Here is a 23,802-nt window from a genome sequence, read left to right as displayed (position 1 = left end):
ATCATTCTACACCTCATTCCACGCAACATTCCACACCTCATTCCAAACCTCATTCCACACATCATTCAACACATCATTCCACACATCATACCACTCATCATTCCACACATCATTCCACTTATCATTCCGCACCTCATTCCACACATCATTCCGCACGTCATTCTGCACATCATTCCTCACATCATTCTAAACATCATTCCAAAACTCATTACGGACATCATTCCACAGCTCATTTTTAATCTCATTCCACATTCATTCTCACATCATTCAACACATCATTCCACACATCATTCCACATTTCATTCCGCACCTCATTCCACACATTATACCACACCTCATTCCACACATCATTCCACACATCATTCTACACCTCATTCCACACAACATTCCACACCTCATTCTGCACATCATTCTGCACATCATTCCTCACATCATTCCACAACACATTCCACAGCTCATTAGACACCATATTCCACACATCATTCCACACATCATTCCACACATCATTCCACACCACATTCCACACCTCATTCCTCACATCATTACAAATCTCACTCCACACATCATTCGAAACATCATTCCAAACCTCATTACAAACATCATTCAACTCTTCATTCCACTCTTCATTCCACACCTCATTCCACACCTCATTCCACACCTGTTTTCCGAGATCCACTCCTTCACAAAACCGTTGTCCCATATTTGCTCTCAATATAAAAAACAACAAATTTTGTACCAAACGGAGCGGCCGCGTGGCCTAATGCATAAGGTGTCTGACTTCGATTGTAATTGTAATTTTATCAGAAGATTGCAGGTTCGAGTCCTGCTGCGGTCAGCTAACGCGCCGTGTGAACTTTTATATTCTTTGCTTTGATTCTGCCTCAAAACCAGGCATCTCGGACAGTCACTCACCTGAAGTAAAGGAAGGCTGTTTGGTTTAAGAAGCTACTGGCACATTTTCATCACTGTCGATCTAGTTTCACGGTCGACATGTGAGAAAACTGACATGTTTCAAATTAAAACGTGTGATTGCACTCCGTTGTTCACACAGTTTCGAAAAATCCTGGAGATTCACAGGAGCAAAGTGAAACTCACCGAACTGAGTAAAGTTCATGTCTCTCAGATGTACTCGGCTCTGCGTCTCATTGGACAACCTAAACCCCGGTTTGATTCCGGCAAATACTTGATCAGTGTATCTTCCTTTCTGCACGCATGAACTCACCTCCAAAGGGATAAGCATACATTCAACGTCAATCTCAAATTCAACTTGAAACAGACTCTGCCCTGAATATGATTGCGTCCTGTTTCTCTCGCGCTGAAAAGATGTGAGAAGCTGGCTTTGGATTTAGTCCCTTGGCTGCCGAATTTAAATCATGCAGGAAATCAATCCGGGGTGGCCAAGCTGCCTGGTCTGATTAAAAGGCGTTCAAACCCTACATTCCAGGCATGTTATAGTGTTCTGGCCTCAACATTCGGTTCAACGTATCGGATCATAAGCACCGCTCTCATTGTCTGCTAATGGTTCTGCTGTTCACACTAACACCTCCTCTGGTCCATCCTTTGTTACTTTATTGCCCGCTTACCACCCACTTTGCCTTTTCGCATTATGCCATTTATTATTCAATCACTCCTACGCTCCACTGTATCACAAGCATTCCCTTTTGTCCTTCCTCGCTGCCTATTTTTTTCCAGGCGCTATTTTCGTGGAAAAATCTGTAAACTTTACATTTTTCTTAAAAGATCGGAATGATCATCTGACTGAACGTGAGCCCGGGAAATTCATCCACAGAATGTTCACGGCCTGCTGAGTTTTACAGAATGCTTTGTTTTTGTTCATTGTGTTTCTGTATCCCTTTTAAGGTGATGTGCTGGTCTGCCCGGGGTCATTCTCTGTCTCTACAAAATGGTGTGCTATCAGTATCGGATCATTATCTATCTGTTTAAAAGGAATGTGCTGTCTATCCCAGATTTCAAATTTCAAATTTCAAAAACTGCCTTTGGAGGGTGCAGAATTTTTAGTTTGTTGGAGTGTTTGTGTAAGTGAGAGAGTGCGTGGAAACGTTCTGCGCGATCTTACTGTGCATTTCATGTCATGGGAGGAAAAATGCATTACATGCAACATGAAGCCACACTGATTTGATTCAACACGCATTCGGGGATTGCCTGACAGGAGAAGAATCTGCTGTGGGATTTTGCTATTCCACAAATGAAAGAAGGCAAATTATATAAGTTAGAAACATAGCGATTTTAGCGAGAGCTTGCGGATGGGCTGTGTGACATGATGAGCTCCTTCCCCCTTATTTTCAAATACAAATCAAATCAAGACAAGACAAGACATGACTGACTGACTGACTTTGTTTATATAAATATATGTATCAATATTTATATATGCATATATTTACATACATTCCCTACTTTTTAACTTTGACAATAAATGTGCTTTTCTGTTCTGCCTGCATTGGCTCTATTACATTTGACCGCTTTCACAGCACACGCAGCTTCTGTCTGATCCTGCAGAAAAGCAATCGCGAGTTTAAAAGATGGCCTTTGTTTCCCACATCTTCCCTCGTGGCTTGTCTTACACCATGGGCTTACTGTGTTTGGGTATTTACTGACTGCACACCATGATTTCCAGTGGATTTCATGCAGTGGCACAGACTTCGTTCAATCAAAAATATATAGATTAAGAAACAATTATTTATTTATTTCAATCAAATCAAATTAAATTTTTTGCAATAAAATTGTAAATTTATTTATTTTCTTATCATGATAAATATATATATGTTTTAAATTGTCTGTTTGTCTGGGTTGGTTTTATTTCCTTCCCTCTTTCCTGCTTGTCTGTCACCTGTGGCTTCAACAACCGTCCCAGTTCCTTGTGCTCATGAGAACCGCGCTCAATCACGCACAACACAATTGCATTCAGGAATGATAGAAATCCCACTTTATTCTTCTGAAAGGCAACTGCTGTCCGTGAAGGGCAATTCTACAGCTGTGTAAGAGGGATGTGCTTCCTGTCCAGGATCATTCGGTGTCTGTTTCAACGGGATGGTTGTCAGTTCCGGTTCATCAATTGCCCCTTTAAAACGTATTTTCTCCTTATCCGGATCATCCTGTACATTTAAAAAGGAGTGTGATTATCAGCTGTGAGAACCGAATTGTTAAACTGTTGTGTTTCAAGCTACATTGACTTTGCCTGTGTCCGTTTACATCCATATCGCAGCGCATCTGTTCATTACTCAAAATATGCTCATGTTTTCCGATATCCACTCCTTGATGCAACCCTTGTCCCAAATTTGCTCTCAATATAAAAAACAACAAATTATGCACCGACGATAGCGGCCGCGTGGCCTAAAGGATAAGGTGTCTGACTTCGATTGTAATTGTGATATTATCAGAAGATTGCAAGTTCGAGTCCTGCAGCGGTCAGCTATCGCGCCGCGTGAAATTTTATATTCTTTGTTTTGATTCTGCCTCAAAACCAACCATCTCGGACAGTCACTCACCTGAAGTAAAGGAAGGCTGTGTGCTTTAAGAAGCTAATGGTACATTTTCATCACTGTCGATCTGGTTGAATGGGCAAAACAAGCGGTGAAGTAGACTTTCGTGCACATTATCTCTGTTTGAAAGCAAAAAGTAGGGGATGGATGTCTGACTTTGCAGTCAATAGGAGACAAGGTGACTGACAGGTTGAGGCAATGGACTGCTGATCCAGTCTGCCCCCAGCTTCGTCGTTATTGTGTTAAACACTTTCCCCTCGTTTTTTTTTTTCAATCACATTTATCCTCATTGCCAAATTCACCTTTTACTGAAAAGGATGCAACTCGTTGGTGAAGTAATGTCACAAAAAATAATCACTTCATCAAAGGGAAAACATTAGCAGGACGATGGAGAGGGGGACTCATGAGATCGGTCTCTGAGAGTCAGCACAGGCACGATGGGCCGAATAGCAAACTAACGTCAGAAACTGAGAGCTACGTTTCTCACTGTCGGTGGCTCGTTGGTCTAGGGGTATGATTCTCGCTTTGGGATTATAATAATTGAAATGCCAGAGGTCCCGGGTTCAAATCCTGGACGAGCCCTGCCAACTTTTAGTCAAAAAACGACTTCTCAGCCGGTCGACATGTGAGAAAACTGACATGTTTCAAATTAAAACGTGTGATTGCACTCCGTTGTTCACACAGCGTCTAAAAATCCTGGAGATTCACAGGAGCAAAGTGAAACTCACCGAACTGAGTAAAGTTCATGTCTCTCAGATGTACTCGGCTCTGCGTCTCATTGGACAACCTAAACCCCGGTTTGATTCCGGCAAATACTTGATCAGTGTATCTTCCTTTCTGCACGCATGAGCTCACCTCCAAAGGGATAAGCATACATTCAACGTTAATCTCAAATTCAACTTGAAACAGACTCTGCCCTGAATATGATTGCGTCCTGTTTCTCTCGCGCTGAAAAGATGTGAGAAGCTGGCTTTGGATTTAGTCCCTTGGCTGCCGAATTTAAATCATGCAGGAAATCAATCCGGGGTGGCCAAGCTGCCTGGTCTGATTAAAAGGCGTTCAAACCCTACATTCCAGGCATGTTATAGTGTTCTGGCCTCAACATTCGGTTCAACGTATCGGATCATAAGCACCGCTCCCATTGTCTGCTAATGGTTCTGCTGTTCACACTAACACCTCCTCTGGTCCATCCTTTGTTACTTTATTGCCCGCTTACCACCCACTTTGCCTTTTCGCATTGTGCCATTCATTATTCAATCACATCTACGCTCCACTGTATCACAAGCATTCCCTTTTGTCCTTCCTCGCTGCCTATTTTTTTCCAGGCGCTATTTTCGTGGAAAAATCTGTAAACTTTACATTTTTCTTAAAAGATCGGAATAATCATCTGACTGAACGTGAGCCCGGGAAATTCATCCACAGAATGTTCACGGCCTGCTGAGTTTTACAGAATGCTTTGTTTTTGTTCATTGTGTTTCTGTATCCCTTTTAAGGTGATGTGCTGGTCTGCCCGGGGTCATTATCTGTCTCTACAAAATGGTGTGCTATCAGTATCGGATCATTATCTATCTGTTTAAAAGGAATGTGCTGTCTGTCCCGGATTTCAAATTTCAAATTTCAAAAACTGCCTTTGGAGGGTGCAGAATTTTTAGTTTGTTGGAGTGTTTGTGTAAGTGAGAGAGTGCGTGGAAACATTCTGCGCGATCTTACTGTGCATTTCATGTCATGGGAGGAAAAATGCATTACATGCAACTTGAAGCCACACTGATTTGATTCAACACGCATTCGGGGACAGCCTGAAAGGAGAAGAATCTGCTGTGGGATTTTGCTATTCCACATGTGAAAGAAGGCAAATTATATAAGTTAGAAACATAGCGATTTTAGCGAGAGCTTGCGGATGGGCTGTGTGACATGATGAGCTCCTTCCCCCTTATTTTCAAATACAAATCAAATCAAGACAAGACAAGACATGACTGACTGACTGACTTTGTTTATATAAATATATGTATCAATATTTATATATGCATATATTTACATACATTCCCTACTTTTTAACTTTGACAATAAATGTGCTTTTCTGTTCTGCCTGCATTGGCTCTATTACATTTGACCACTTTCACAGCACACGCAGCTTCTGTCTGATCCTGCAGAAAAGCAATCGCGAGTTTAAAAGATGGCCTTTGTTTCCCACATCTTCCCTCGTGGCTTGTCTTACACCATGGGCTTACTGTGTTTGGGTATTTACTGACTGCACACCATGATTTCCAGTGGATTTCATGCAGTGGCACAGACTTCGTTCAATCAAAAATATATAGATTAAGAAACAATTATTTATTTATTTCAATCAAATCAAATTAAATTTTTTGCAATAAAATTGTAAATTTATTTATTTTCTTATCATGATAAATATATATATGTTTTAAATTGTCTGTTTGTCTGGGTTGGTTTTATGTCCCTCCCTCTTTCCTGCTTGTCTGTCACCTGTGGCTTCAACAACCGTCCCAGTTCCTTGTGCTCATGAGAACCGCGCTCAATCACGCACAACACAATTGCATTCAGGAATGATAGAAATCCCACTTTATTCTTCTGAAAGGCAACTGCTGTCCGTGAAGGGCAATTCTACAGCTGTGTAAGAGGGATGTGCTTCCTGTCCAGGATCATTCGGTGTCTGTTTCAACGGGATGGTTGTCAGTTCCGGTTCATCAATTGCCCCTTTAAAACGTATTTTCTCATTATCCGGATCATCCTGTACATTTTAAAAGGAGTGTGATTATCAGCTGTGAGAACCGAATTGTTAAACTGTTGTGTTTCAAGCTACATTGACTTTGCCTGTGTCCGTGTACATCCATATCGCAGCGCATCTGTTCATTACTCAAAATATGCTCATGTTTTCCGATATCCACTCCTTGATGCAACCCTTGTCCCAAATTTGCTCTCAATATAAAAAACAACAAATTATGCACCGGCGATATCGGCCGCGTGGCCTAAAGGATAAGGTGTCTGACTTCGATTGTAATTGTGATCTTATCAGAAGATTGCAAGTTCGAGTCCTGCAGCCGTCAGCTATCGCGCCGCGTGAAATTTTATATTCTTTGTTTTGATTCTGCCTCAAAACCAACCATCTCGGACAGTCACTCACCTGAAGTAAAGGAAGGCTGTGTGCTTTAAGAAGCTAATGGCATATTTTCATCACTGACGATCTGGTTGCACGGGCAAAACAAGCGGTGAAGTAGACTTTCGTGCACATTATTTCTGTTTGAATGCAAAAATAGGGGATGGATGTCTGACGTTGCAGTAAAGAGGAGACAAGGTGACTGACAGGTTGAGGCAATGGACTGCTGATCCAGTATGCCCCCAGCTTCGTCGTTATTGTGTTAAACACTTTCCCCTCGTTTTTTTATTCAATCACATTTATCCTCATTGCCAAATTCACCTTTTACTGAAAAGGATGCAACTCGTTGCTAAAGTAATGTCACAAAAAATAATCACTTCATCAAAGGGAAAACATTAGCAGGACGATGGAGAGGGGGACTCATGAGATCGGTCTCTGAGAGTCAGCACAGGCACGATGGGCCGAATAGCAAACTAACGTCAGAAACTGAGAGCTACGTTTCTCACTGTCGGTGGCTCGTTGGTCTAGGGGTATGATTCTCGCTTTGGGATTATAATAATTGAAATGCGAGAGGTCCCGGGTTCAAATCCCGGACGAGCCCTGCCAACTTTTAGTCAAAAAACGACTTCTCAGCCGGTCGACATGTGAGAAAACTGACATGTTTCAAATTAAAACGTGTGATTGCACTCCGTTGTTCACACAGCGTCTAAAAATCCTGGAGATTCACAGGAGCAAAGTGAAACTCACCGAACTGAGTAAAGTTCATGTCTCTCAGATGGACTCGGCTCTGCGTCTCATTGGACTACCTAAACCCCGGTTTGATTCCGGCAAATAGTTGATCAGTGTATCTTCCTTTCTGCACGCATGAGCTCACCTCCAAAGGGATAAGCATACATTCAACGTCAATCTCAAATTCAACTTGAAACAGACTCTATCCTGAATATGATTGCGTCCTGTTTCTCTCGCGCTGAAAAGATGTGAGAAGCTGGCTTTGGATTTAGTCCCTTGGCTGCCGAATTTAAATCATGCAGGAAATCAATCCGGGGTGGCCAAGCTGCCTGGTCTGATTAAAAGGCGTTCAAACCCTACATTCCAGGCATGTTATAGTGTTCTGGCCTCAACATTCGGTTCAACGTATCGGATCATAAGCACCGCTCTCATTGTCTGCTAATGGTTCTGCTGTTCACACTAACACCTCCTCTGGTCCATCCTTTGTTACTTTATTGCCCGCTCACCACCCACTTTGCCTTTTCGCATTGTGCCATTTATTATTCAATCACTCCTACGCTCCACTGTATCACAAGCATTCCCTTTTGTCCTTCCTCGCTGCCTATTTTTTTCCAGGCGCTATTTTCGTGGAAAAATCTGTAAACTTTACATTTTTCTTAAAAGATCGGAATGATCATCTGACTGAACGTGAGCCCGGGAAATTCATCCACAGAATGTTCACGGCCTGCTGAGTTTTACAGAATGCTTTGTTTTTGTTCATTGTGTTTCTGTATCCCTTTTAAGGTGATCTGCTGGTCTGCCCGGGGTCATTCTCTGTCTCTACAAAATGGTGTGCTATCAGTATCGGATCATTATCTATCTGTTTAAAAGGAATGTGCTGTCTATCCCAGATTTCAAATTTCAAATTTCAAAAACTGCCTTTGGAGGGTGCAGAATTTTTAGTTTGTTGGAGTGTTTGTGTAAGTGAGAGAGTGCGTGGAAACGTTCTGCGCGATCTTACTGTGCATTTCATGTCATGGGAGGAAAAATGCATTACATGCAACATGAAGCCACACTGATTTGATTCAACACGCATTCGGGGATTGCCTGACAGGAGAAGAATCTGCTGTGGGATTTTGCTATTCCACAAATGAAAGAAGGCAAATTATATAAGTTAGAAACATAGCGATTTTAGCGAGAGCTTGTGGATGGGCTGTGTGACATGATGAGCTCCTTCCCCCTTATTTTCAAATACAAATCAAATCAAGACAAGACAAGACATGACTGACTGACTGACTTTGTTTATATAAATATATGTATCAATATTTATATATGCATATATTTACATACATTCCCTACTTTTTAACTTTGACAATAAATGTGCTTTTCTGTTCTGCCTGCATTGGCTCTATTACATTTGACCGCTTTCACAGCACACGCAGCTTCTGTCTGATCCTGCAGAAAAGCAATCGCGAGTTTAAAAGATGGCCTTTGTTTCCCACATCTTCCCTCGTGGCTTGTCTTACACCATGGGCTTACTGTGTTTGGGTATTTACTGACTGCACACCATGATTTCCAGTGGATTTCATGCAGTGGCACAGACTTCGTTCAATCAAAAATATATAGATTAAGAAACAATTATTTATTTATTTCAATCAAATCAAATTAAATTTTTTGCAATAAAATTGTAAATTTATTTATTTTCTTATCATGATAAATATATATATGTTTTAAATTGTCTGTTTGTCTGGGTTGGTTTTATTTCCTTCCCTCTTTCCTGCTTGTCTGTCACCTGTGGCTTCAACAACCGTCCCAGTTCCTTGTGCTCATGAGAACCGCGCTCAATCACGCACAACACAATTGCATTCAGGAATGATAGAAATCCCACTTTATTCTTCTGAAAGGCAACTGCTGTCCGTGAAGGGCAATTCTACAGCTGTGTAAGAGGGATGTGCTTCCTGTCCAGGATCATTCGGTGTCTGTTTCAACGGGATGGTTGTCAGTTCCGGTTCATCAATTGCCCCTTTAAAACGTATTTTCTCCTTATCCGGATCATCCTGTACATTTAAAAAGGAGTGTGATTATCAGCTGTGAGAACCGAATTGTTAAACTGTTGTGTTTCAAGCTACATTGACTTTGCCTGTGTCCGTTTACATCCATATCGCAGCGCATCTGTTCATTACTCAAAATATGCTCATGTTTTCCGATATCCACTCCTTGATGCAACCCTTGTCCCAAATTTGCTCTCAATATAAAAAACAACAAATTATGCACCGACGATAGCGGCCGCGTGGCCTAAAGGATAAGGTGTCTGACTTCGATTGTAATTGTGATATTATCAGAAGATTGCAAGTTCGAGTCCTGCAGCGGTCAGCTATCGCGCCGCGTGAAATTTTATATTCTTTGTTTTGATTCTGCCTCAAAACCAACCATCTCGGACAGTCACTCACCTGAAGTAAAGGAAGGCTGTGTGCTTTAAGAAGCTAATGGTACATTTTCATCACTGTCGATCTGGTTGAATGGGCAAAACAAGCGGTGAAGTAGACTTTCGTGCACATTATCTCTGTTTGAAAGCAAAAAGTAGGGGATGGATGTCTGACTTTGCAGTCAATAGGAGACAAGGTGACTGACAGGTTGAGGCAATGGACTGCTGATCCAGTCTGCCCCCAGCTTCGTCGTTATTGTGTTAAACACTTTCCCCTCGTTTTTTTATTCAATCACATTTATCCTCATTGCCAAATTCACCTTTTACTGAAAAGGATGCAACTCGTTGGTGAAGTAATGTCACAAAAAATAATCACTTCATCAAAGGGAAAACATTAGCAGGACGATGGAGAGGGGGACTCATGAGATCGGTCTCTGAGAGTCAGCACAGGCACGATGGGCCGAATAGCAAACTAACGTCAGAAACTGAGAGCTACGTTTCTCACTGTCGGTGGCTCGTTGGTCTAGGGGTATGATTCTCGCTTTGGGATTATAATAATTGAAATGCCAGAGGTCCCGGGTTCAAATCCTGGACGAGCCCTGCCAACTTTTAGTCAAAAAACGACTTCTCAGCCGGTCGACATGTGAGAAAACTGACATGTTTCAAATTAAAACGTGTGATTGCACTCCGTTGTTCACACAGCGTCTAAAAATCCTGGAGATTCACAGGAGCAAAGTGAAACTCACCGAACTGAGTAAAGTTCATGTCTCTCAGATGTACTCGGCTCTGCGTCTCATTGGACAACCTAAACCCCGGTTTGATTCCGGCAAATACTTGATCAGTGTATCTTCCTTTCTGCACGCATGAGCTCACCTCCAAAGGGATAAGCATACATTCAACGTTAATCTCAAATTCAACTTGAAACAGACTCTGCCCTGAATATGATTGCGTCCTGTTTCTCTCGCGCTGAAAAGATGTGAGAAGCTGGCTTTGGATTTAGTCCCTTGGCTGCCGAATTTAAATCATGCAGGAAATCAATCCGGGGTGGCCAAGCTGCCTGGTCTGATTAAAAGGCGTTCAAACCCTACATTCCAGGCATGTTATAGTGTTCTGGCCTCAACATTCGGTTCAACGTATCGGATCATAAGCACCGCTCCCATTGTCTGCTAATGGTTCTGCTATTCACACTAACACCTCCTCTGGTCCATCCTTTGTTACTTTATTGCCCGCTTACCACCCACTTTGCCTTTTCGCATTGTGCCATTCATTATTCAATCACATCTACGCTCCACTGTATCACAAGCATTCCCTTTTGTCCTTCCTCGCTGCCTATTTTTTTCCAGGCGCTATTTTCGTGGAAAAATCTGTAAACTTTACATTTTTCTTAAAAGATCGGAATAATCATCTGACTGAACGTGAGCCCGGGAAATTCATCCACAGAATGTTCACGGCCTGCTGAGTTTTACAGAATGCTTTGTTTTTGTTCATTGTGTTTCTGTATCCCTTTTAAGGTGATGTGCTGGTCTGCCCGGGGTCATTATCTGTCTCTACAAAATGGTGTGCTATCAGTATCGGATCATTATCTATCTGTTTAAAAGGAATGTGCTGTCTGTCCCGGATTTTCAAATTTCAAATTTCAAAAACTGCCTTTGGAGGGTGCAGAATTTTTAGTTTGTTGGAGTGTTTGTGTAAGTGAGAGAGTGCGTGGAAACATTCTGCGCGATCTTACTGTGCATTTCATGTCATGGGAGGAAAAATGCATTACATGCAACTTGAAGCCACACTGATTTGATTCAACACGCATTCGGGGACTGCCTGAAAGGAGAAGAATCTGCTGTGGGATTTTGCTATTCCACATGTGAAAGAAGGCAAATTATATAAGTTAGAAACATAGCGATTTTAGCGAGAGCTTGCGGATGGGCTGTGTGACATGATGAGCTCCTTCCCCCTTATTTTCAAATACAAATCAAATCAAGACAAGACAAGACATGACTGACTGACTGACTTTGTTTATATAAATATATGTATCAATATTTATATATGCATATATTTACATACATTCCCTACTTTTTAACTTTGACAATAAATGTGCTTTTCTGTTCTGCCTGCATTGGCTCTATTACATTTGACCACTTTCACAGCACACGCAGCTTCTGTCTGATCCTGCAGAAAAGCAATCGCGAGTTTAAAAGATGGCCTTTGTTTCCCACATCTTCCCTCGTGGCTTGTCTTACACCATGGGCTTACTGTGTTGGGGTATTTACTGACTGCACACCATGATTTCCAGTGGATTTCATGCAGTGGCACAGACTTCGTTCAATCAAAAATATATAGATTAAGAAACAATTATTTATTTATTTCAATCAAATCAAATTAAATTTTTTGCAATAAAATTGTAAATTTATTTATTTTCTTATCATGATAAATATATATATGTTTTAAATTGTCTGTTTGTCTGGGTTGGTTTTATGTCCCTCCCTCTTTCCTGCTTGTCTGTCACCTGTGGCTTCAACAACCGTCCCAGTTCCTTGTGCTCATGAGAACCGCGCTCAATCACGCACAACACAATTGCATTCAGGAATGATAGAAATCCCACTTTATTCTTCTGAAAGGCAACTGCTGTCCGTGAAGGGCAATTCTACAGCTGTGTAAGAGGGATGTGCTTCCTGTCCAGGATCATTCGGTGTCTGTTTCAACGGGATGGTTGTCAGTTCCGGTTCATCAATTGCCCCTTTAAAACGTATTTTCTCATTATCCGGATCATCCTGTACATTTAAAAAGGAGTGTGATTATCAGCTGTGAGAACCGAATTGTTAAACTGTTGTGTTTCAAGCTACATTGACTTTGCCTGTGTCCGTGTACATCCATATCGCAGCTCATCTGTTCATTACTCAAAATATGCTCATGTTTTCCGATATCCACTCCTTGATGCAACCCTTGTCCCAAATTTGCTCTCAATATAAAAAACAACAAATTATGCACCGACGATATCGGCCGCGTGGCCTAAAGGATAAGGTGTCTGACTTCGATTGTAATTGTGATCTTATCAGAAGATTGCAAGTTCGAGTCCTGCAGCCGTCAGCTATCGCGCCGCGTGAAATTTTATATTCTTTGTTTTGATTCTGCCTCAAAACCAACCATCTCGGACAGTCACTCACCTGAAGTAAAGGAAGGCTGTGTGCTTTAAGAAGCTAATGGCATATTTTCATCACTGACGATCTGGTTGCACGGGCAAAACAAGCGGTGAAGTAGACTTTCGTGCACATTATTTCTGTTTGAATGCAAAAATAGGGGATGGATGTCTCACGTTGCAGTAAAGAGGAGACAAGGTGACTGACAGGTTGAGGCAATGGACTGCTGATCCAGTATGCCCCCAGCTTCGTCGTTATTGTGTTAAACACTTTCCCCTCGTTTTTTTATTCAATCACATTTATCCTCATTGCCAAATTCACCTTTTACTGAAAAGGATGCAACTCGTTGCTAAAGTAATGTCACAAAAAATAATCACTTCATCAAAGGGAAAACATTAGCAGGACGATGGAGAGGGGGACTCATGAGATCGGTCTCTGAGAGTCAGCACAGGCACGATGGTCCGAATAGCAAACTAACGTCAGAAACTGAGAGCTACGTTTCTCACTGTCGGTGGCTCGTTGGTCTAGGGGTATGATTCTCGCTTTGGGATTATAATAATTGAAATGCGAGAGGTCCCGGGTTCAAATCCCGGACGAGCCCTGCCAACTTTTAGTCAAAAAACGACTTCTCAGCCGGTCGACATGTGAGAAAACTGACATGTTTCAAATTAAAACGTGTGATTGCACTCCGTTGTTCACACAGCGTCTAAAAATCCTGGAGATTCACAGGAGCAAAGTGAAACTCACCGAACTGAGTAAAGTTCATGTCTCTCAGATGGACTCGGCTCTGCGTCTCATTGGACTACCTAAACCCCGGTTTGATTCCGGCAAATAGTTGATCAGTGTATCTTCCTTTCTGCACACATGAGCTCACCTCCAAAGGGATAAGCATACATTCAACGTCAATCTCAAATTCAACTTGAAACAGACTCTGTCCTGAATATGATTGCGTCCTGTTTCTCTCGCGCTGAAAAGATGTGAGAAGCTGGCTTTGGATTTAGTCCCTTGGCTGCCGAATTTAAATCATGCAGGAAATCAATCCGGGGTGGCCAAGCTGCCTGGTCTGATTAAAAGGCGTTCAAACCCTACATTCCAGGCATGTTATAGTGTTCTGGCCTCAACATTCGGTTCAACGTATCGGATCATAAGCACCGCTCTCATTGTCTGCTAATGGTTCTGCTGTTCACACTAACACCTCCTCTGGTCCATCCTTTGTTACTTTATTGCCCGCTCACCACCCACTTTGCCTTTTCGCATTGTGCCATTTATTATTCAATCACTCCTACGCTCCACTGTATCACAAGCATTCCCTTTTGTCCTTCCTCGCTGCCTATTTTTTTCCAGGCGCTATTTTCGTGGAAAAATCTGTAAACTTTACATTTTTCTTAAAAGATCGGAATGATCATCTGACTGAACGTGAGCCCGGGAAATTCATCCACAGAATGTTCACGGCCTGCTGAGTTTTACAGAATGCTTTGTTTTTGTTCATTGTGTTATGTATACCTTTTAAGGTGATGTGCTGGTCTGCCCGGGGTCATTCTCTGTCTCTACAAAATGGTGTGCTATCTGTATCGGATCATTATCTATCTGTTTAAAAGGAATGTGCTGTCTGTCCCGGATTTCAAATTTCAAATTTCAAAAACTGCCTTTGGAGGGTGCAAAATGTTTAGTTTGTTGGAGTGTTTGTGTAAGTGAGAGAGTGCGTGGAAACGTTCTGCGCGATCTTATTGTGCATTTCATGTCATGGGAGGAAAAATGCATTACATGCAACTTGAAGCCACACTGATTTGATTCAACACGCATTCGGGGACTGCCTGACAGGAGAAGAATCTGCTGTGGGATTTTGCTATTCCACATGTGAAAGAAGGCAAATTATATAAGTTAGAAACATAGCGATTTTAGCGAGAGCTTGCGGATGGGCTGTGTGACATGATGAGCTCCTTCCCCCTTATTTTCAAATACAAATCAAATCAAGACAAGACAAGACATGACTGACTGACTGACTTTGTTTATGTAAATATATGTATCAATATTTATATATGCATATATTGACATACATTCCCTACTTTTTAACTTTCACAATAAATGTGCTTTTTCTGTTCTGCCTGCATTGGCTCTATTACATTTGACCTATTTCACAGCACACGCAGCTTCAGTCTGATCCTGCAGAAAAGCACTGGCGACTTTAAAAGATGGGCTTTGTTGCCCACATCTTCCCTCGTGGCTTGTCTTACACCATGGGCTTACTGTGTTTGGGTATTTACTGACTGCACACCATGATTTCCAGTGGATTTCATGCAGTCGCACAGACTTCGTTCAATCAAAAATATATAGATTAAGAAACAATTATTTATTTATTTCAATCAAATCAAATTAAATTTTTATAAATAAAATTGTAAATTTATTTATTTTCTTATCATGATAAATATATATATATGTTTTAAATTGTCTGTTTGTCTGGGTTGGTTTTATTTCCCTCCCTCTTTCCTGCTTGTCTGTCACCTGTGGCTTCAACAACCGTCCCAGTCCCGCGTGCTCATGAGAAACGCGCTCAATCACGCACAACACAATTGCATTCAGGAATGAGAGAAATCCCACTTTATTCTTCTGAAAGACAACTGCTGTCCGTGAAGGGCAATTCTACAGCTGTGTAAGAGGGATGTGCTTCTTGTCCAGGATCATTCGGTGTCTGTTTCAACGGGATGGTTGTCAGTTCCGGTTCATCAATTGCCCCTTTAAAACGTATTTTCTCATTATCCGGATCATCCTGTACATTTAAAAAGGAGTTTGATTATCAGCTGTGAGAACCGAGTTGTTAAACTGTTGTGTTTCAAGCTACATTGACTTTGCCTGTGTCCGTGTACATCCATATCGCAGCGCATCTGTTCATTACTCAAAATATGCTCATGTTTTCCGACATCCACTCCTTGATGCAACCCTTGTCCCAAATTTGCTCTCAATATAAAAAACAACAAATTATGCACCGACGATAGCAGCCGCGTGGCCTAAAGGATAAGGTGTCTGACTTTGATTGTAATTGTGATCTTATCAGAAGATTGCAAGTTCGAGTCCTGCAGCGGTCAGCTATCGCGCCGCGTGAAATTTTATATTCTTTGTTTTGATTCTGCCTCAAAACCAACCATCTCGGACAGTCACTCACCTGAAGTAAAGGAAGGCTATGTGCTTTAAGAAGCTAATGGCATATTTTCATCACTGTCGATCTGGTTGCACGGGCAAAACAAGCGGTGAAGTAGACTTTCGTGCACATTATTTCTGTTTGAATGCAAAAATAGGGGATGGATGTCTGACTTTGCAGTAAAGAGGAGACAAGGTGACTGACAGGTTGAGGCAATGGACTGCTGATCCAGTATGCCCCCAGCTTCGTCGTTATTGTGTTAAACACTTTCCCCTCGTTTTTTTATTCAATCACATTTATCCTCATTGCCAAATTCACCTTTTACTGAAAAGGATGCAACTCGTTGCTAAAGTAATGTCACAAAAAATAATCACTTCATCAAAGGGAAAACATTAGCAGGACGATGGAGAGGGGGACTCATGAGATCGGTCTCTGAGAGTCAGCACAGGCACGATGGGCCGAATAGCAAACTAACGTCAGAAACTGAGAGCTACGTTTCTCACTGTCGGTGGCTCGTTGGTCTAGGGGTATGATTCTCGCTTTGGGATTATAATAATAGAAATTCGAGAGGTCCCGGGTTCAAATCCCGGACGAGCCCTGCCAACTTTTAGTCAAAAAACGACTTCTCAGCCGGTCGACATGTGAGAAAACTGACATGTTTTAAATTAAAACGTGTGATTGCACTCCGTTGTTCAAACAGCGTCTAAAAATCCTGAAGATTCACAGGAGCAAAGTGAAACTCACCGAACTGAGTAAAGTTCATGTCTCTCAGATGTACTCGGCTCTGCGTCTCATTGGACAACGTAAACCCCGGTTTGATTCCGGCAAATACTTGATCAGTGTATCTTCCTTTCTGCACGCATGAGCTCACCTCCAAAGGGATAAGCATACATTCAACGTCAATCTCAAATTCAACTTGAAACAGACTCTGCCCTGAATATGATTGCGTCCTGTTTCTCTCGCGCTGAAAAGATGTGAGAAGCTGGCTTTGGATTTAGTCCCTTGGCTGCCGAATTTAAACCATGCAGGAAATCAATCCGGGGTGGCCAAGCTGCCTGGTCTGATTAAAAGGCGTTCAAACCCTACATTCCAGGCATGTTATAGTGTTCTGGCCTCAACATTCGGTTCAACGTATCGGATCATAAGCACCGCTCTCATTGTCTGCTAATGGTTCTGCTGTTCACACTAACACCTCCTCTGGTCCATCCTTTGTTACTTTATTGCCCGCTTACCACCCACTTTGCCTTTTCGCATTGTGCCATTTATTATTCAATCACTCCTACGCTCCACTGTATCACAAGCATTCCCTTTTGTCCTTCCTCGCTGCCTATTTTTTTCCAGGCGCTATTTTCGTGGAAAAATCTGTAAACTTTACATTTTTCTTAAAAGATCGGAATGATCATCTGACTGAACGTGAGCCCGGGAAATTCATCCACAGAATGTTCACGGCCTGCTGAGTTTTACAGAATGCTTTGTTTTTGTTCATTGTGTTATGTATACCTTTTAAGGTGATGTGCTGGTCTGCCCGGGGTCATTCTCTGTCTCTACAAAATGGTGTGCTATCTGTATCGGATCATTATCTATCTGTTTAAAAGGAATGTGCTGTCTGTCCCGGATTTCAAATTTCAAATTTCAAAAACTGCCTTTGGAGGGTGCAAAATGTTTAGTTTGTTGGAGTGTTTGTGTAAGTGAGAGAGTGCGTGGAAACGTTCTGCGCGATCTTATTGTGCATTTCATGTCATGGGAGGAAAAATGCATTACATGCAACTTGAAGCCACACTGATTTGATTCAACACGCATTCGGGGACTGCCTGACAGGAGAAGAATCTGCTGTGGGATTTTGCTATTCCACATGTGAAAGAAGGCAAATTATATAAGTTAGAAACATAGCGATTTTAGCGAGAGCTTGCGGATGGGCTGTGTGACATGATGAGCTCCTTCCCCCTTATTTTCAAATACAAATCAAATCAAGACAAGACAAGACATGACTGACTGACTGACTTTGTTTATGTAAATATATGTATCAATATTTATATATGCATATATTGACATACATTCCCTACTTTTTAACTTTCACAATAAATGTGCTTTTTCTGTTCTGCCTGCATTGGCTCTATTACATTTGACCTATTTCACAGCACACGCAGCTTCAGTCTGATCCTGCAGAAAAGCACTGGCGACTTTAAAAGATGGGCTTTGTTGCCCACATCTTCCCTCGTGGCTTGTCTTACACCATGGGCTTACTGTGTTTGGGTATTTACTGACTGCACACCATGATTTCCAGTGGATTTCATGCAGTCGCACAGACTTCGTTCAATCAAAAATATATAGATTAAGAAACAATTATTTATTTATTTCAATCAAATCAAATTAAATTTTTATAAATAAAATTGTAAATTTATTTATTTTCTTATCATGATAAATATATATATATGTTTTAAATTGTCTGTTTGTCTGGGTTGGTTTTATTTCCCTCCCTCTTTCCTGCTTGTCTGTCACCTGTGGCTTCAACAACCGTCCCAGTCCCGCGTGCTCATGAGAAACGCGCTCAATCACGCACAACACAATTGCATTCAGGAATGAGAGAAATCCCACTTTATTCTTCTGAAAGACAACTGCTGTCCGTGAAGGGCAATTCTACAGCTGTGTAAGAGGGATGTGCTTCTTGTCCAGGATCATTCGGTGTCTGTTTCAACGGGATGGTTGTCAGTTCCGGTTCATCAATTGCCCCTTTAAAACGTATTTTCTCATTATCCGGATCATCCTGTACATTTAAAAAGGAGTTTGATTATCAGCTGTGAGAACCGAGTTGTTAAACTGTTGTGTTTCAAGCTACATTGACTTTGCCTGTGTCCGTGTACATCCATATCGCAGCGCATCTGTTCATTACTCAAAATATGCTCATGTTTTCCGACATCCACTCCTTGATGCAACCCTTGTCCCAAATTTGCTCTCAATATAAAAAACAACAAATTATGCACCGACGATAGCAGCCGCGTGGCCTAAAGGATAAGGTGTCTGACTTTGATTGTAATTGTGATCTTATCAGAAGATTGCAAGTTCGAGTCCTGCAGCGGTCAGCTATCGCGCCGCGTGAAATTTTATATTCTTTGTTTTGATTCTGCCTCAAAACCAACCATCTCGGACAGTCACTCACCTGAAGTAAAGGAAGGCTATGTGCTTTAAGAAGCTAATGGCATATTTTCATCACTGTCGATCTGGTTGCACGGGCAAAACAAGCGGTGAAGTAGACTTTCGTGCACATTATTTCTGTTTGAATGCAAAAATAGGGGATGGATGTCTGACTTTGCAGTAAAGAGGAGACAAGGTGACTGACAGGTTGAGGCAATGGACTGCTGATCCAGTATGCCCCCAGCTTCGTCGTTATTGTGTTAAACACTTTCCCCTCGTTTTTTTATTCAATCACATTTATCCTCATTGCCAAATTCACCTTTTACTGAAAAGGATGCAACTCGTTGCTAAAGTAATGTCACAAAAAATAATCACTTCATCAAAGGGAAAACATTAGCAGGACGATGGAGAGGGGGACTCATGAGATCGGTCTCTGAGAGTCAGCACAGGCACGATGGGCCGAATAGCAAACTAACGTCAGAAACTGAGAGCTACGTTTCTCACTGTCGGTGGCTCGTTGGTCTAGGGGTATGATTCTCGCTTTGGGATTATAATAATAGAAATTCGAGAGGTCCCGGGTTCAAATCCCGGACGAGCCCTGCCAACTTTTAGTCAAAAAACGACTTCTCAGCCGGTCGACATGTGAGAAAACTGACATGTTTTAAATTAAAACGTGTGATTGCACTCCGTTGTTCAAACAGCGTCTAAAAATCCTGAAGATTCACAGGAGCAAAGTGAAACTCACCGAACTGAGTAAAGTTCATGTCTCTCAGATGTACTCGGCTCTGCGTCTCATTGGACAACGTAAACCCCGGTTTGATTCCGGCAAATACTTGATCAGTGTATCTTCCTTTCTGCACGCATGAGCTCACCTCCAAAGGGATAAGCATACATTCAACGTCAATCTCAAATTCAACTTGAAACAGACTCTGCCCTGAATATGATTGCGTCCTGTTTCTCTCGCGCTGAAAAGATGTGAGAAGCTGGCTTTGGATTTAGTCCCTTGGCTGCCGAATTTAAACCATGCAGGAAATCAATCCGGGGTGGCCAAGCTGCCTGGTCTGATTAAAAGGCGTTCAAACCCTACATTCCAGGCATGTTATAGTGTTCTGGCCTCAACATTCGGTTCAACGTATCGGATCATAAGCACCGCTCTCATTGTCTGCTAATGGTTCTGCTGTTCACACTAACACCTCCTCTGGTCCATCCTTTGTTACTTTATTGCCCGCTTACCACCCACTTTGCCTTTTCGCATTGTGCCATTTATTATTCAATCACTCCTACGCTCCACTGTATCACAAGCATTCCCTTTTGTCCTTCCTCGCTGCCTATTTTTTTCCAGGCGCTATTTTCGTGGAAAAATCTGTAAACTTTACATTTTTCTTAAAAGATCGGAATGATCATCTGACTGAACGTGAGCCCGGGAAATTCATCCACAGAATGTTCACGGCCTGCTGAGTTTTACAGAATGCTTTGTTTTTGTTCATTGTGTTATGTATACCTTTTAAGGTGATGTGCTGGTCTGCCCGGGGTCATTCTCTGTCTCTACAAAATGGTGTGCTATCAGTATCGGATCATTATCTATCTGTTTAAAAGGAATGTGCTGTCTGTCCCGGATTTCAAATTTCAAATTTCAAAAACTGCCTTTGGAGGGTGCAAAATGTTTAGTTTGTTGGAGTGTTTGTGTAAGTGAGAGAGTGCGTGGAAACGTTCTGCGCGATCTTATTGTGCATTTCATGTCATGGGAGGAAAAATGCATTACATGCAACTTGAAGCCACACTGATTTGATTCAACACGCATTCGGGGACTGTCTGACAGGAGAAGAATCTGCTGTGGGATTTTGCTATTCCACATGTGAAAGAAGGCAAATTATATAAGTTAGAAACATAGCGATTTTAGCGAGAGCTTGCGGATGGGCTGTGTGACATGATGAGCTCCTTCCCCCTTATTTTCAAATACAAATCAAATCAAGACAAGACAAGACATGACTGACTGACTGACTTTGTTTATGTAAATATATGTATCAATATTTATATATGCATATATTGACATACATTCCCTACTTTTTAACTTTCACAATAAATGTGCTTTTTCTGTTCTGCCTGCATTGGCTCTATTACATTTGACCTATTTCACAGCACACGCAGCTTCAGTCTGATCCTGCAGAAAAGCACTGGCGACTTTAAAAGATGGGCTTTGTTGCCCACATCTTCCCTCGTGGCTTGTCTTACACCATGGGCTTACTGTGTTTGGGTATTTACTGACTGCACACCATGATTTCCAGTGGATTTCATGCAGTCGCACAGACTTCGTTCAATCAAAAATATATAGATTAAGAAACAATTATTTATTTATTTCAATCAAATCAAATTAAATTTTTATAAATAAAATTGTAAATTTATTTATTTTCTTATCATGATAAATATATATATATGTTTTAAATTGTCTGTTTGTCTGGGTTGGTTTTATTTCCCTCCCTCTTTCCTGCTTGTCTGTCACCTGTGGCTTCAACAACCGTCCCAGTCCCGCGTGCTCATGAGAAACGCGCTCAATCACGCACAACACAATTGCATTCAGGAATGAGAGAAATCCCACTTTATTCTTCTGAAAGACAACTGCTGTCCGTGAAGGGCAATTCTACAGCTGTGTAAGAGGGATGTGCTTCTTGTCCAGGATCATTCGGTGTCTGTTTCAACGGGATGGTTGTCAGTTCCGGTTCATCAATTGCCCCTTTAAAACGTATTTTCTCATTATCCGGATCATCCTGTACATTTAAAAAGGAGTTTGATTATCAGCTGTGAGAACCGAGTTGTTAAACTGTTGTGTTTCAAGCTACATTGACTTTGCCTGTGTCCGTGTACATCCATATCGCAGCGCATCTGTTCATTACTCAAAATATGCTCATGTTTTCCGACATCCACTCCTTGATGCAACCCTTGTCCCAAATTTGCTCTCAATATAAAAAACAACAAATTATGCACCGACGATAGCAGCCGCGTGGCCTAAAGGATAAGGTGTCTGACTTTGATTGTAATTGTGATCTTATCAGAAGATTGCAAGTTCGAGTCCTGCAGCGGTCAGCTATCGCGCCGCGTGAAATTTTATATTCTTTGTTTTGATTCTGCCTCAAAACCAACCATCTCGGACAGTCACTCACCTGAAGTAAAGGAAGGCTATGTGCTTTAAGAAGCTAATGGCATATTTTCATCACTGTCGATCTGGTTGCACGGGCAAAACAAGCGGTGAAGTAGACTTTCGTGCACATTATTTCTGTTTGAATGCAAAAATAGGGGATGGATGTCTGACTTTGCAGTAAAGAGGAGACAAGGTGACTGACAGGTTGAGGCAATGGACTGCTGATCCAGTATGCCCCCAGCTTCGTCGTTATTGTGTTAAACACTTTCCCCTCGTTTTTTTATTCAATCACATTTATCCTCATTGCCAAATTCACCTTTTACTGAAAAGGATGCAACTCGTTGCTAAAGTAATGTCACAAAAAATAATCACTTCATCAAAGGGAAAACATTAGCAGGACGATGGAGAGGGGGACTCATGAGATCGGTCTCTGAGAGTCAGCACAGGCACGATGGGCCGAATAGCAAACTAACGTCAGAAACTGAGAGCTACGTTTCTCACTGTCGGTGGCTCGTTGGTCTAGGGGTATGATTCTCGCTTTGGGATTATAATAATAGAAATTCGAGAGGTCCCGGGTTCAAATCCCGGACGAGCCCTGCCAACTTTTAGTCAAAAAACGACTTCTCAGCCGGTCGACATGTGAGAAAACTGACATGTTTTAAATTAAAACGTGTGATTGCACTCCGTTGTTCAAACAGCGTCTAAAAATCCTGAAGATTCACAGGAGCAAAGTGAAACTCACCGAACTGAGTAAAGTTCATGTCTCTCAGATGTACTCGGCTCTGCGTCTCATTGGACAACGTAAACCCCGGTTTGATTCCGGCAAATACTTGATCAGTGTATCTTCCTTTCTGCACGCATGAGCTCACCTCCAAAGGGATAAGCATACATTCAACGTCAATCTCAAATTCAACTTGAAACAGACTCTGCCCTGAATATGATTGCGTCCTGTTTCTCTCGCGCTGAAAAGATGTGAGAAGCTGGCTTTGGATTTAGTCCCTTGGCTGCCGAATTTAAACCATGCAGGAAATCAATCCGGGGTGGCCAAGCTGCCTGGTCTGATTAAAAGGCGTTCAAACCCTACATTCCAGGCATGTTATAGTGTTCTGGCCTCAACATTCGGTTCAACGTATCGGATCATAAGCACCGCTCTCATTGTCTGCTAATGGTTCTGCTGTTCACACTAACACCTCCTCTGGTCCATCCTTTGTTACTTTATTGCCCGCTTACCACCCACTTTGCCTTTTCGCATTGTGCCATTTATTATTCAATCACTCCTACGCTCCACTGTATCACAAGCATTCCCTTTTGTCCTTCCTCGCTGCCTATTTTTTTCCAGGCGCTATTTTCGTGGAAAAATCTGTAAACTTTACATTTTTCTTAAAAGATCGGAATGATCATCTGACTGAACGTGAGCCCGGGAAATTCATCCACAGAATGTTCACGGCCTGCTGAGTTTTACAGAATGCTTTGTTTTTGTTCATTGTGTTTCTGTATCCCTTTTAAGGTGATGTGCTGGTCT

At 41.8% G+C, this 23,802-nt stretch overlaps 5 non-coding genes across 5 annotated transcripts; all 5 read left to right on the top strand.

Moving 5' to 3' along the window:
- The first annotated feature begins 7,125 nt into the window (after positions 1-7,125).
- Positions 7,126-7,213, top strand: trnap-ugg (transfer RNA proline (anticodon UGG)). Its single transcript is given in 2 exon segments — positions 7,126-7,161; positions 7,178-7,213. It is a non-coding gene; the product is annotated as a tRNA-Pro (tRNA).
- A 6,176-nt stretch (positions 7,214-13,389) lies between these two features.
- trnap-ugg (transfer RNA proline (anticodon UGG)) lies at positions 13,390-13,477 on the top strand. The gene is given in 2 exon segments: positions 13,390-13,425; positions 13,442-13,477. It is a non-coding gene; the product is annotated as a tRNA-Pro (tRNA).
- A 3,045-nt stretch (positions 13,478-16,522) lies between these two features.
- trnap-ugg (transfer RNA proline (anticodon UGG)) lies at positions 16,523-16,610 on the top strand. The gene is given in 2 exon segments: positions 16,523-16,558; positions 16,575-16,610. It is a non-coding gene; the product is annotated as a tRNA-Pro (tRNA).
- Positions 16,611-19,655: 3,045 nt separating this feature from the next.
- Positions 19,656-19,743, top strand: trnap-ugg (transfer RNA proline (anticodon UGG)). The gene is given in 2 exon segments: positions 19,656-19,691; positions 19,708-19,743. It is a non-coding gene; the product is annotated as a tRNA-Pro (tRNA).
- A 3,045-nt stretch (positions 19,744-22,788) lies between these two features.
- Positions 22,789-22,876, top strand: trnap-ugg (transfer RNA proline (anticodon UGG)). Its single transcript is given in 2 exon segments — positions 22,789-22,824; positions 22,841-22,876. It is a non-coding gene; the product is annotated as a tRNA-Pro (tRNA).
- Positions 22,877-23,802: the final 926 nt, after the last annotated feature.

The sequence above is a fragment of the Pristiophorus japonicus genome, unplaced genomic scaffold (assembly GCF_044704955.1).
Source record: "Pristiophorus japonicus isolate sPriJap1 unplaced genomic scaffold, sPriJap1.hap1 HAP1_SCAFFOLD_58, whole genome shotgun sequence".
NCBI classification, from domain to species: Eukaryota; Metazoa; Chordata; class Chondrichthyes; family Pristiophoridae; genus Pristiophorus; species Pristiophorus japonicus.
The sequence above is the reverse complement of the archived record's forward strand: the minus strand, read 5'-3'. Positions and strand labels throughout refer to the sequence as shown.